Genomic DNA, 14,500 nt, shown 5'->3' on the forward strand with positions numbered 1-14,500 from the left:
ATGGTGACTGGAACGTTAAATATGCTCGTGTTTACTAAGTCCTCTAAGTGCAACGATATCTCTGGGGGTGATGGACCAGGGATTGCCCGGTTGCTGGTCTGGATAAAAAAAATCAGAGCTGTCTTCAGGGTATCATACAACTGGTTAAACCATGAATAGTGGTAGGTTCGAGACCCTGGAGTGAAAAGACCTTTGAAGAGAAATTAATTTTACGAGATTTCTCATTTTTACTTTCTTCTATATCTAATATATAGAAGAAAGTATTGGATTCGTGCAAATTTTCGAATTTCGAATTTTGACGGATTCGAACGTTTTGAGGTGTGCTGAGTCCATTTCGACTATTTTTGGAAAATGTCTGTCTGTCTGTGTGTGTGTGTGTGTATGTATGTGTGTGTGTGTGTGTATGTATGTATGTGTGTGTGTGTATGTATGTGTGTCACGTCTGTGTGTGACCAGTTTTTTGTGGCCGCTCTACAGCAAAAACTACCGCATGAAATCGAACGAAATTTGGTACACATATGTGCCCGTATGTGAACTTGTGCCCATTGGTTTTTGGCGCGAATTCCTCCAAGGGGGGTGGAGCAATGGGACGTTTTTTGAGTTACGCGTGCTTGCTATTCCTCAGGAAGTAACTGGCGGAATCAAACAAAATTTGGTTTATATGTTGCCATTAACAGGAACAGGTGCTGATTCAATTTTGGTGTCAATAACTCAAACGGGGGTTGAGCTATAGAACGTTGTTTGGTCGTCTATTGTGACTGCTGTATCTCAAGAAATAATGAACGGAATGAAAGAAAAATTTATCGGCAAGTAGCCCTTAGTGGGTATAAGAGCTGATTTTATTTTGGTGTCAACAGCTAAAAAGGGGGTAGCGCAATCGCCCGTTCTTTTTTTCCATTGTGAGTACCCTATCTCAAGAAGTAATGCTACGTTCTGGTTGAAATTTGGAATATATGTGAATCCATACGTAAACAGGCTTTGGTTCAATTTTGACGCCAATCGCTCCAAGAGGTGTTGATTTTTTTTTTTTTTTTTTTTTTTTTTTTGCGAATAAAAATAGCTTTATTAATGCAACAATAAGAAAGATAAATCGTAATAGATTGTCGTCTGCGTATTTCTCGTGATTTTAATTGTATGGAAATGATCGGAAATATTATCTCAATGATTTAAAATTTTTAACTGTTGCCATCTTATGTTTGTTAACAAATAAAATATTTGTAATTAATTCAAGCAAGGCTTTTAAAATAACTTTCAATTTTCGCTCTTTGCTTTGCTTTTGCAATAATGCAGACATTGGGATGGTCGTCAAGTTTTTTCATGTGTAATTTGGTTTTTGTTGGGAATATTGCTTCCTCGTCAAGCATGGGGAGGGATCAGAAAAAAAAGAAAAATATAGAAGAAAGTTTCGTGATGGCCACAACATACTAGTTATTAAATATGTTTAAATTTTTCATGTGTTCTGGTCCACGAGATTCATCTCCTTGTGCTATGCAGACCTAGGACAAAAAAGGGCGGGCTCCACTCAGTTTGATAAATGTTTTACATATAAAAGTGTGCATAGTTTTGTTGTTTTCCGAAAAAACTTCATCTCGAAATGAAGTTTTGAATCTTCAATACCCCCAATCTTTCTTTAAAAGAGAAAACCATCATTTGTCCCTCAATTTTAATTGTTAGTCTAATTATTTCGCAAGTATGCCAAAACAAAATTATTTCGTACCTCCAAGGTCAAACAGAATTCCAATTCAGTAAATCTTGCTTTGATCTACAGTTTCTCCTGTCACCGCTTGAAGAAAAATTGCGCCGTGGATGATCATTCGTTTGCTATAGTTTCATTCGAGGATTTATTGCTGTTTGCTGTGAGGGGGAAAAGGGACCGATGGCGCCATGTGTTCTTTATCAAATCTTATAATATTATTCCGTTTTTCGTTCTTTGCTGCTCAGTCGAAGGCAATTGCAAATTAATGTATAATTCTGCTTCTTTCTTGCATCGCAGTGTTGCCAGATTAGTTTTTTAATGTCGATTTGAGAAATCAGCTTTTTATGTACTCACATGGATTGAAGAATTTTGTTTTGTCCCCGTAAAAAAGTCGAGAGATCTTTTCAATGATCTTGAAGAACAAACGAAGCACTAATTGCCTGACGTCAGTATATTGATGACGGCTGTGTTGATGACACTGCATAGCAACGTTTCACCACCTTTTCCAAGGTTCATACACTTGTGGTTCAAAAAAAATTTCCTGACTTTTCCAGGTTACTTTTTAGAAAATTCCAAGTTACTTGATTCATTCAAATCTAAGTTTAAATAGCAATATTTTTAACATAATTAAAATGGTTTAAAGTAGCAATGTGAGAAGAATTTTACGTTTTTTTTTACATTTTGTTCAAAACCGTTTTAAATCACTAAATAAATACCTTTGTGCTGAAAATTAAAATAATAATTTTTTAACGAATTGAAGAATTGATTATTTCCGTTTTAAATCGTTTACTACTTGTTGAAAACAAAGTAGTTTCAAATTATTTTAGCGTTTCTTCGATATCATATGTCATGCGTAATACATTAGGCGCCGTTTAATGTGATCACGGTTAATGTTATCATTCGCTTAATGTTATCAGAATCACGAAGTCTCGGAACACTTGTATGTTAACACACGTTAAAAAAGTCGGATATTGTAATCAGCGTCTTCGTTTATTGTTTTCACTTTTTCATAAACTTTCAATTTTTTCCCCGTTTTTGTTCCTCAATTAACAAAAATACATAGGCAAACCCTGACCAGACTAACTTTCAGTGTAGCATTTTGTGGTTTTCAATAGCAGTTCAAAATTTTTCTAGGAATGAAGCTACAGAAAGTTCGCTCCCAGTGATTACAGACTCCCACTAAGAAAACTTTCTTTTGCAACTAAAAAAACTTAGTCGCTGGACATGTTCCAGGCATTGATGAAGGACATCCATTGTTACCATTATTTTGTAAGCTGTTAAAGAATTGTTTCGAGATTGAAAACAAAACAAAGCAAAGTTGAATTAAAATTTAAACAACAAGCAAAACCATGCTGGAAAAGATAGAAAAAGCTGAATGTGCTTTGAAACTGGTTTACGAATGTGTGAGAAAACGGTCATATTTTACTTCACCTATTACTATGTGATTAAAAATTGCATAGTTTAGCTTTAACTTTTTATAATTCAGATATTTTCTTTCTGTTAATTTAATAGTTTATAATTTCAAACTGCATTCAGTTGAGTTATTGTGATTTTAATTTGAGGTTTCCAAAATAAATGCACCTTAATTAGAAAAAATTCATTATTTTGTGTCTCCTGGATTCTTTTCGATTATTGTTATCAGTCGGTTATTGTTATCAAATTATATTTGTCCCAAAGTGATCACATTAAGCTGCGCCTACTGTATTAGTGTTTTGCTGTAATCGCGCAGCAATCTTTTAACATCCGCTTTTGATTTACAATACTTCTTTTTATTTTCAAAACATATTAAGCAAAATACAAAGCTGTTTTTCAGTATAAATAGGATTAACTTGCTCCACCGATCGGTATACCATATTTTTTTGACGGGCGGACCGGCAATAGCTTTTGAAACAAAATCGCGAACCAGTAATGTTCTTTTTTTTCCATCTTTTCTAATCTTTCTTTATCCCCCCCCCACGCACACGCACAAAACGGTCCTTACATAGCTGATTGATTTTTCAAAAAAAGCGATTTTTTTTCTTTTCTTTTTTTTTCAGAAAAAAAAACTCGAGCACCGTTAAGACTAACCTCGACCGTTAAGAAATGTGAAAAAAAATTGCGACGACTGCAAAAAAAAAAAAAAAAGCTGTGAAAAAAAAGAAAGATTGCGATTTTTTTTTTCCTTTTTTGCAAAACATAATAATAATAACAAATGAATTTCAAACATGCAAATAAAACATTACTTAGAGTTTAAGAACTGTTACAAAATCATTTAAATGTCAACTAAGTAATTATTGTAATAATTATACAGAAGTAATATATATATAATCAAAAGAATGAAGTAATAAATACGTAATAATTATACGAAAGTGAAAATGCCTAGAACAGTTCAAAAATTAATTTCAAAAATCAAATAAAATATGTCGTATAAGATATTTGTTTTCAATTATCATGGTGCTTTCTTTCTTTGAGAAAGGACATTTTTTTTTATCGTGGAGGAGCAAAAATTTCTGAGAACTGGTATTGGTCCGCCGGACGACCGGTTGAGAATCGCTGCTTGGAGAACCTTAACCAAAGGAACAAATTCGAAGTGGTAATGTGTGCCTTAAAACCTGCACAGAGCCTCAGTGCAACATTCAATAATACTGCAGAAACACACTGGAAGCTACAAAAGAACTTTGATAAAGAACACGCGTGTTATTCCCAACATACGTTGAAGTTGTGGGCAACAATTTTATAGCAGACCTCAAGCATTTCCATCAATGCTGTTTAGTGTATTGAATGAATTGCAAGAAATAAAGATTAAGCAGATACATAAAGTATATTATTGAACTTCAAACGTATGTGCAGAAGTAAAAAAAATCAATTGAAAAAAAAAGACGTCTTTAAAAAACAACAAGGAACAAAAAGAAAAATTTAAGTGCTAACACTCACGTACGATATCCTACCCAAACCCTTAAATCAAATTTATTTTACAATTCCAGCATAAAAATCAACTGAACTAAACACCCAATTATAAAATAAACACTGATTTTTACCACTACGTACTAAAAACTATTAAAATACCCCCTAACTAAATCTTTATGATTGCTTCATTTTTAATCACCTTTTGAAGTCGCTGCCTCTTACAGACTACTACTGTCCGACCATCACGAGAAAAGTTTCCGCCGAAATGTCTTGACCTGTCTGTTGCTATAGCAACGAGGCGTGTCTCATTTTCCCAAGTGCGAGAGACAAAACCAGGGGCGGACCGGGTCTGCCAAGAGAGCGCCAACCTTGACTCTTGAACTTGAAGGGCGCAACATCGAGAGCGCGCAGTTCGATTAAGCAAAAAGAGGAAAAAGAAGAGGGGGAAAAAAGCGGAGGAGCACAGGTTTTTGTGTTCAGCAAAAAAAAAAAAAGGTCACAAGTTTGAGGGAGTAAAAAAAAGAAAAAAAACGAAGGCGCACAGGTTTGAGGGAGGAAGGGCGCATTGACCCACAGGCCGATGCGCGGGCAGGCCAGTCCGGTCTTGGACCAAACACCTCTGTTTTTTGTGGATGAGGGCGTTAAAATGAACCAAAACCGGTATCAAAGGGATAATATTTCACAGAGGTTCTCAAAGTCCAAGCCCCGACGGATCCCCACCTGAAAACGTGACAAGAAACATCCGTCACCACCTGAAAACGTCAACTTTGTGGACCTTCTCTCCTCCAACCAATTTAAATATTGATAACAAGAGCAGAACTAACGAACAATTTTTGACATTAGAAAAAAAAAACAGTATAAAATAAACAATTACAGTATTTCAATGCTATAAAGGAACAAAACGTATAACATTGTAAAGGATGACTAAATTAGAATTAGAAAAACCTAAAATTTCTATTCTGCTGCGTATTATGTGAGTAACATTAAAAAGAAAACAAAAAGAAAAATATTGGAAATAGGATTTTTCAAAAAACATTGCGTATTAAGAGAACTGTTATTAAGTCCGGAACGTACTTTCGTGCACAAATTCGCTGCAACAGCTGAAAATATTCGTTCCGAATCGAAGCTCGTTAAATATTTACCTCGTAGTCCGTCATCTTTAAATGACTGGGTTTCTCTTCTGATGGTTTTGAAAATATTAGTTTTCGAGATGTTTGTATTATTTGAGGCATTTTCAAAAACCTTATAGCTAGTTGTGATTTTTCCTTGACAGACGAGTCTTTTACTATATTCATTTCAATATTTTCACATTATACTAATTTCATTTTCAACAGTTTCCTTTAGTTCAGAAAAGTTTGGTGATTGTTTTTTTAAACCTTGTAGGTGAAATTTTACGATGAACCTCATAAAAGTTGATCGCGTTAGTTTTCTTCTTTCAAAGCAAATTTTATCAGAAAACAACAAAAACCACGCCTACTGAAGTTAAAAAATATTTAGTTTGACCCTCCCCCAAACCCCTAAATGATGCCCCGAAACTCTTTTTTTCTTTCTTCGCAAATATTTTTGTAAAACGACATTTTTCGTACGGAAAATTGCAACAAAATTTCAAACTTTCTAATTTACAAGAAGCAATTGTTTGATAGTCAATACTTTTTTTTTTTTTGGTATTTATTGTCCATAGTATTGAAGTTTTTTTTTTTTTTTTTTTTTTTTTTTTGCATGTCTTTAACCCTATTTCCTTTGGACTGTCAATGTACCCCAAATCAGGATATCTGGATGAAGCCATTCCGCCGTGTCTCGCACCTTAACGAGCCGGAAATATGAATGTAAAACTACACTATTAAAACCTTAAATGCCATTCCTGTGGTGTCATATTTGGCGACATTTGTCCAATTTGGTCCCAAATTTGGCAAGAAATCACCAGCACCATCGCTAAATATGGCGACACCCTCGAAGTACACCGCCGAAGGCGGGGTTTTTTCAAGCCGCCGCAGGTAGCCAAGGAGGAGCGAAGCCCACGAACAACACCGCCGAAGGCGATGTACACGTGCCTGCCAAAAGGAGGGTTGGCGAGCGAAGCGAGACTAGTCTTCTTCATGTCTAAATGAAGTAATTCACATTTGAATGAAATAGGCGAGAGCGGGGCTAAATGTTCCGCGGGTAAGTTGTTCGCTTTGAAATAGCTCAATGAAGAAAAAAAAATATTTTGTAAATTCCTGGTTGAATGGAATGTTGCAGTGCACCGATGGCAGCCATATTAGCCAGAACAGTGGCGTCCGGTGTATTAAAAGCTGAGCACGTGCATCACTGAACTACTTTTGTAAATATTTTCAAATATTTCCGTTTTTGAACTTTTTGGTCTTTTCCATGAACTTTAAATTCTAGTGTTTGATTCTTTAGTGTTTTTATACAAATATCGATTGTATATACTAAAATACTACGCTGAAACGATTTACGTTTCGTTATTTTACCTATAATTTAATTTTCTAGGACATGTGCTTGTGGGGGGCTAGTTGTTACTTCTTTGTGGGGCAAGTTGTTATAATAAACAACTAGCTTTAATTTCAACCTTGAAGTTGATTATGTTAAGTTAGTAAACCCAACTAACTTCATAATTACCAATATTTTTAAGCACTTTTAAATTTCTTGACCTGATTGTCACGGAAAAATCTGAGACTTGCTTTTGCTTATATCGCAGCAACTAGACCATTTAGAGACTTCGGGATTTCATTGAATGATTTGCTTAATCTTAGGGTGCAAATTAACGCTAAAAAATTAAAATTCTAAAATAAAATTCTTATTTCGGTCAGAAGGGAAAACAGCAAATTTCATGTAATTTCCCCATTAAATGTTTAAATATACAATCCATTGTTACAAATTTTGTTGCTTTGTAACAGTAATGTTAATAGTAATCATATTAAAAATTTTGAATCACGGCATCTCTGGAGCAAGAATGAAATTTATTAACTGACGTTGCTTTCTTAGGGTTTTTATCCTCATCTATGCCAATAAGTGATAACGGGGCTAAGAAAAGAGGCATATTAGGATCTTTATTACAAGTAACTTGTATTTTGTGAACCATTCTTGTGCTTATATCTCAGCAACTAGACCACTTAGAGACTTCGGAATTTCACCAAATGATTTTTTTATTCTTAAGGTACAACTTAACGCTGAAAAATAAGTTCTAAAATAAAATTTTGTTACAAAACAAAAAACCTTAAAATAACAGAATTTTTTTAAAAAATATTAAGCAAATTTCATAATGCATTCAAAAGGACAAAATAACTTTTCTGAGTAAGAAAGGACGATTTAAGTATCCCTGTAGTTTTCAATTATTCCAAGAAAAAGACTTCACAAACGAAGAAAAGTGCGCTCAAGTCATTTCAAACCAAACTTTCCCATTAAGAAAATTATGCATGTTTCAACACTCAAATTTATGATTGAAAGCAAGATCATGAGTCTCTACACACATCTCGACATGACTTGAGCTGCACGTTTCTTCGTTTGTGAAGTCTTTTTCTTGAAATAATTGAAAACTACAGGAATACTTAAATTGTCGTTTCTGACCGAGAAAAGTTATTTTGTCCTTTTGAATGCAGTATAAAAAGTGTTTAATATTTTTTAAAAACTTCTGTTATTCATTGACAAGCAGCGGAGATAAGGTTTTTGAAATCTTTAAAAGGATGTACAATTCTCGATAAAATTTAAAACGAAGACATACGTAAAAAGTTGAAAATTTTTCTGCATAGCAGATAAAATTAAGGAATTCTGCCAAGATAGGATATACTATGTCCGACATAGGCCACGTGGACGACTACCAAGAGCCGCACTATTGCTGATCAGAATTTCAAAGCCCTGGTACAAAAAGTTTCACTTCAATAACTTTTCCATTCTTTATTTTACCAAGCTGCAAAAAAAAAAAAAAAAAAAAAAAAAATAATAATAATAATAATAATAATAATAATAATAATAATGTTCAAAGTTTGGTGATATCATTCAATAATTCTGAAGTTGGTGTTTAGCATCAATTTTTGAAGTTGTTGAAAGTGTTCTCTCTACATTGTAATTTGTAATATTCTATGCAATATTTTCAGTGCCATTGGTTTAACATATAAGAAGTTTGAAGTAAAGAACGTGAGCTTTTACACTATTTTTATTAAAATTATTTATTTCGCACTCCATTTCTGACCTATCTCAAAGTCACTATAAAAAGGAGAGATAGCATAAAAACTTCGAATAATTTATTTTCAATGGGTTTGATAAATATTAACTTTTAATTTAGAATAACTAGACAATAGTTTAAGAGTGTTGGTTCCGTTTAATAGTATAAAATGCAATAAAAATATTAAAACATGAGTAGCACAATATAAAATAGAGAAATTTTGTGACTCAAATTTACCCAAAATGGCTGTAACCAGGGAAGCCCTGATAGAAGGTCACTTGTTACCTCCTAATAATTCTCTTGGCAACTTTTGTCTTATGATTTGACGAACTTGGAGATAGCATTGCAAAATTAAATTTTTTTAAACAATTTACAATGAAGCTTTATTATTTGGTAAAACTCGGACTTTTATTCATTAAACTAGAGGTACCCCGCACGGCTTTGCCCGTAATAGAAAAATTAAAAGGTCTTTGTGTTCACCTGTATATTTACAAAGAATGTATGATGAATTTTTTCGCCAATTGACTTGTACCCACACTAAAAAGTCTCGGAAAGCTCTCTGAATATAGAAAAAAGCTTTCCGTAATAAACAGATTCGTACGCCCTCAGCAGTTTTCTGCTCTTATCAAATACCTTTCCCGTTTAACAAGAAAGTAAGAGTCGACACCTGCGCAGCTCACTGCAATTTTATAGTCCAGCACCAAATCCAAACTGAAACTCGTGAAAGCACGCAATGAAAACAAAAAATCTTATTGCGCAAGAAAAAAAATTGGGTTTCTTTTGTCTCAGAGAAAAATTCTTTGGAATAAACAAAATCCTCCAGTCAAATGCATTTTTCTGATGTAAAGCAATAAGTTGTTCTTCTCTCTAGAAAAGTAAGAGGAAGTGATGACTCATGTGCGAAGTAACACTCATCAAGGCCATTAGTAGAAGTTTTGTTCCTCCATGAATTCACTGAAGATAATTTTAAAGTCTTATATTTTCTTGCTAATGTATCGTCATGAGATTGAGTTTAAAGCTATGTCACTTATTTTTAAGTACGAAGTGCAACTTCTCAACGCATGCTCGCGGAAGGAATACAAACTGAAATTGAAAACCAAATAACTGCCGAGAGGACGCCATGTAAATTCGTTGCGTCGCATAATATGTGTAGGTAATTTACTTTTTTCTTGAATACTTTTCTTCTTTCTACCAAATGGGTAATTTTTGTAGGCAGAATTTTATTCTGTCATAAAAATCACCTTTTTGGTGACCAAAGCCTGCAAAAGATCACCACCGACGAATAGGTAAGTCGCTTTGCAACTCTATTGCTTTAAAGTGATTTAGTTCATATAAATCTCGTTAAAAAAAACTATTTTCCTCAGCATCATTTTTTCGTTGTGAACTATTGCAATTTGAAAATATTTTACATTACTTAGAACACATATTTAAAGTGCAAGTGTGTCTAGTTTTATTCTGTAAAATTTATGAATTGAAGATTATAAAAAACTTTAAATAAGTGTTATTGTGTACTTTGTTTTTATGTTTTTATGTGTCAATCTCAGTTAATATTTGGCTGAACATTTATGTATCAAGCATTATGAATTAAATGTTATAATATGCAAATTGTCAGGTTTGATAGTTCGTCTTTTAAGTTTTCATTCTCTTGTAAACAGTGTAGCTAGATTGTATGAAGTAAGAAAAAAAAACTATCTCTTGTACTTAGGAACATAGTGCTTCAGTATTATCTGAATGACGATATCTCTTTAAATATTTGCATTAGCGAAACGCTTTAAATTAGTTTAATGTGTATCAATTTCTTTAACAAATAGATTCATATATGTATTTAAAAGTGTCTTCATTTTTTTTCGTTTTACGAGCCTCAATTTTACCAAAAGCAAAAAAAAAAGACTTAATAAAATAAATAATTTTGTATTTTTACACCATATTAAAGTATTTGACTTATAATTTATATGATACTTTGATTTATAATGTATATGATACTTTGATTTATAATTTATATTATACATGAAATATTATTTATCTCAGCAGAGCTTCATTAGTACGATTTATTTTAGTTGCAATGTACCTGCCCTTAAGGGAAAGAAGCTGCAAATATAACAAACAAGAATTATTTCTCAATAATATATTTTTGTATATATATGAAATACAAAGGCAATGAATAGAAATGAGAAAAAGAAAATTAAAAGTAGCAATTATTAGAATAAAGTTGAAAGGTTGAATTCGGAGCTCATCAGCCGTGGAAGATTCGATAAATATGGTCAAAAGACCAAAAGATATTAAACTACTTACTAAATAGAGAGTGTTTAAGCTCTAATATATGCATTACATTGGGCCAAACGCACCATATGCTAAACTATATGCAATAAACAAGAGCTTAAACCTAAAATTAAAAGTAGGGGTTTTTTACCTCGGCTAAATTAAGAAATAAGTCCCTATAATTTGTCTTCCTCAGGACAGTACTTACTGCATGCATACTAGTTTAATGTAGGACAGTCAGGAAGAATGAGTCGGTGGCAAAAATGGAACAGCTGCATTTACATGCCAAAATAAAAAGTAATATTATTTCATGTCATTGTTTTAAAAGTGACCATTTTTTAAAAAACTATGTTATTAATATACAATGTACATATGGGGAGAAGACGAGGGGCGTTCACCACGCAGACTGTGCCATTGACATTTTCAGGGGGTTGCTTTTTAAGGGGGGGGGGGCGCTTTATAGCATTTTATGGGTGCAACATCACTCTTATGGTGAGAGGGGGGATTCTCGTATATATGAAATGGAATAATCATGTAATGGAGCTCAATGTTTTAATAAATAAAATATATATTGCATTTTGCGCACACTGTAAAAATAAAATCAGTAACCTATTTTGAATAAGTAGGGGAGACCGGGGCAAGACGACGAGCCGGGCAAGATGACGAATACCTTATTTTTTCCGTTTTCCAGAAGGTAACAGCATCAACTGGATACCACTGGCTCTCCTATCCGCTTTTCGCTCAGAAATAATATAGAGACTCTGAAATCGCCATATTTGTGTTAGTTCTGAAGCTCTGATTGTTTATAATTGCCACGATATAACTTTTGTGCATATGTAAATAAGCTCTGCTCTAGATACAGATAAGATTTCTCGTATTTCTTTAGTATTTATGAGTAACTTAGTTTAAATACTACCTATTACCATAAACAAATGTCAATTAATCGCCATCCTTTATGACAATAGAAACGAATCCGTTCAAACAAGCAGTCCGGAGCATGATGACGGGCCGAAACGCGGGGCAAGATGACGAGCTCGTTGTTGATGAAACTGAGAATAATAGTGCTAATACTCAGTCCTTGGTTGTAGAAAACCAATACATCAACCCTCCAGACGAAGCAGAACTTACGGCAATTGCTGATTTCGATGCACTTAAGAAACCTGTTAGTGTTTCTGATTTCAATGCATTGCTTAAAGCAACACAATAAGAAAAAAAAAAAAAAAAAGGTAGAAAACTAAGTTCAAACATTCTTACAAGCACACCCATCAGAGAAATGTCAGAACAAGGAGCAAAACGAAAGGAAAAATAGATTATTTAAAAAAACACAGGGAAAATAATCCCGTGAAACTAAAAAGGGAGTAAAAACAACTCGAACTAAGTTCCGTAAGCCCAGTCTATACAATTTGTGCTAAGCAATCCAGTTGTATCAACTTCAAAATATGGTGTTATAATATGTCCTGCTTGTCGAGAGGAATATTGTGACCATCCAACAGATGAATGGATCCAGTGCTGTAAAAGTCAAGAGTGGTGGCATGAGGAATGTTCCAATTATGAAAATGGAATTTTTATTCGTGCCAATTGTTAGCTGCACAACTTAATACTTCAACATTACGCTGCAATGTATTATGCTTAATTTGATATTTTGTAAAATATAAAAACACAGTTATCATTTGTTAAACTAGATAACATATTCAAATCATAAACTATGTCCAACCTTTTTCAATGTTGTCATCTTGCCTCAACCTCAAAGTCATCTTGCAACAGTACTGGGGCAAGATGACGATTTGTTAAGGTTATGAAAAACTAAATATAAACCCCATTACTTTTATCTTAAAAACTAAATGGTAATATATTTAATGCTACAAAGGACTACTGTTCCAGCTCATGTAAAATTAATTTTACTATCCTTAGAAATAAATTAATAAAAAACGAAAATTGTTAACATAGTCATCTTGCCCCGGTCTCCCCTATTTATATTTGTGATGAGCTGGAAAAGGGCAAGAACAGAACAATCAACCCGAATGGTTCCAGCAGGGGGACTTGGTGTCATATTTAAATTCATCAATTTCTCTGTTGGTACTTTTCGGTACACTTTGTTCGTCAGAGAAATTGACTTGAGGTGAACGAATTCCGGAACGCGAAGGGTAGGTAAGTCCTGTCAAATTTTATCCGAAGATAAAAGCTATCAAGTTTGATACAAGATATGTTTTTAAGTTCTGCATTAAAAATACAATATGTTGATAGCTTTGTCTTGAAAATATTGAGAGAAAAACTGAAGTTTAAGATTGTTTAATAAACAATCCCCACTTTTCAGAAGGTCCCCCCCCCCCTCCAATTCTCCGACGATTTTGTGATTAGGAATGAAGCTACTAGATTATTTCATAATTTTTCAAAAATTTATAACTGTGCATATGTTATGCTGTTAACCATGCTATTTGTCATTAAAAATTCAAAAAAAAAAAAAATCCACGAATGATTCTAAAATTGCTTGTATTATTGCTCTTAGATATGAAAGAATTGAAACTGATATGGTATGCAATACTATAATAAAGAATTATATTTTAGAAAAAATCACGGAAAAAGGATTCCGAAATTCTCGGAAACGTTTTTGAAAATTGTTTCGAGAATTCCGAAATACTCGGAAACGTTTTCGAAACTTTCATGAACCACAGCTGCACAGAATACTCAGTAACGTTTCTGAAAATTACAGAAAGAGGATTCCGAAATACTCAGACACGTTTCTGGACATTACAGAAAGAGGATTCCGAAATACTCAGAAACGTTTTTGAAACTTTCATGAACCACAGCTGCACGATATACTCAGAAACGTTTCCAGATTTTTTTTTACAGTGCATGTTACGGTTCCACGTTATGATATTTTCGTATCTCACCAATTGGCTTGTGCCCATGTTACGGTTCCACGTTATGATAATTTCGTAATTTACTCGCCCATCTTATGATAATTTTGTTCTTAAAATTGGAATAGAAAAAGAACCACATCGAATTTTCAAAAAATCGCTTCAAGGTGCACACCCCCATGCTACAAACTAACTTTGCCAAATTTCATGAAAATCGGCCGAACGGTCTAGGCCCTATGCGTGTCACAGAGATCCTGACAGACAGAGAGAGATCAGGACAGAGAGACTTTCAGCTTTATTATTAGTAAAGATAAAGATTAAAAATTCCCCCCTCCCAAAAATTTTAGTTTGGGGGCCCCTGACTGAAACGGAAAAAATATTCAAGTTCAATTTAAGTATTAAGCCAACCGGAAACTATAATAATAACCAGATGCATTCATTGTTTATGGGGCTACTAAACAATTTCGGCTACATCTGATTTATATTTATGACCATAGTGCACGCGTGATTCAACTTCCTCCTTCAAGTATTATGGGCTGCGTTAAAATGCAAAGTCAATTTCCTAGCTTGATTCTAATTACGTACGAGGAATATTTCGTTTCTTTTTTTAATTCCTTGACATTTTAAAGCATCTTTTGT

The 14,500-nt window shown here is 33.6% G+C and overlaps 1 protein-coding gene across 1 annotated transcript in view; it reads right to left on the reverse strand.

Moving 5' to 3' along the window:
- Positions 1–8,376: 8,376 nt before the first annotated feature.
- Positions 8,377–14,500, reverse strand: part of LOC129217207 (uncharacterized) — a 91,758-nt gene continuing 85,634 nt past the window's right edge. The window contains exon 2 of the transcript XR_008580199.1: positions 8,377–8,489. The gene's annotated coding sequence lies outside the window, so the exon portion shown is untranslated. The remainder of the gene's footprint in view (positions 8,490–14,500) is intronic.

Source organism: Uloborus diversus, chromosome 2, assembly GCF_026930045.1.
Source record: "Uloborus diversus isolate 005 chromosome 2, Udiv.v.3.1, whole genome shotgun sequence".
NCBI classification, from domain to species: Eukaryota; Metazoa; Arthropoda; class Arachnida; order Araneae; family Uloboridae; genus Uloborus; species Uloborus diversus.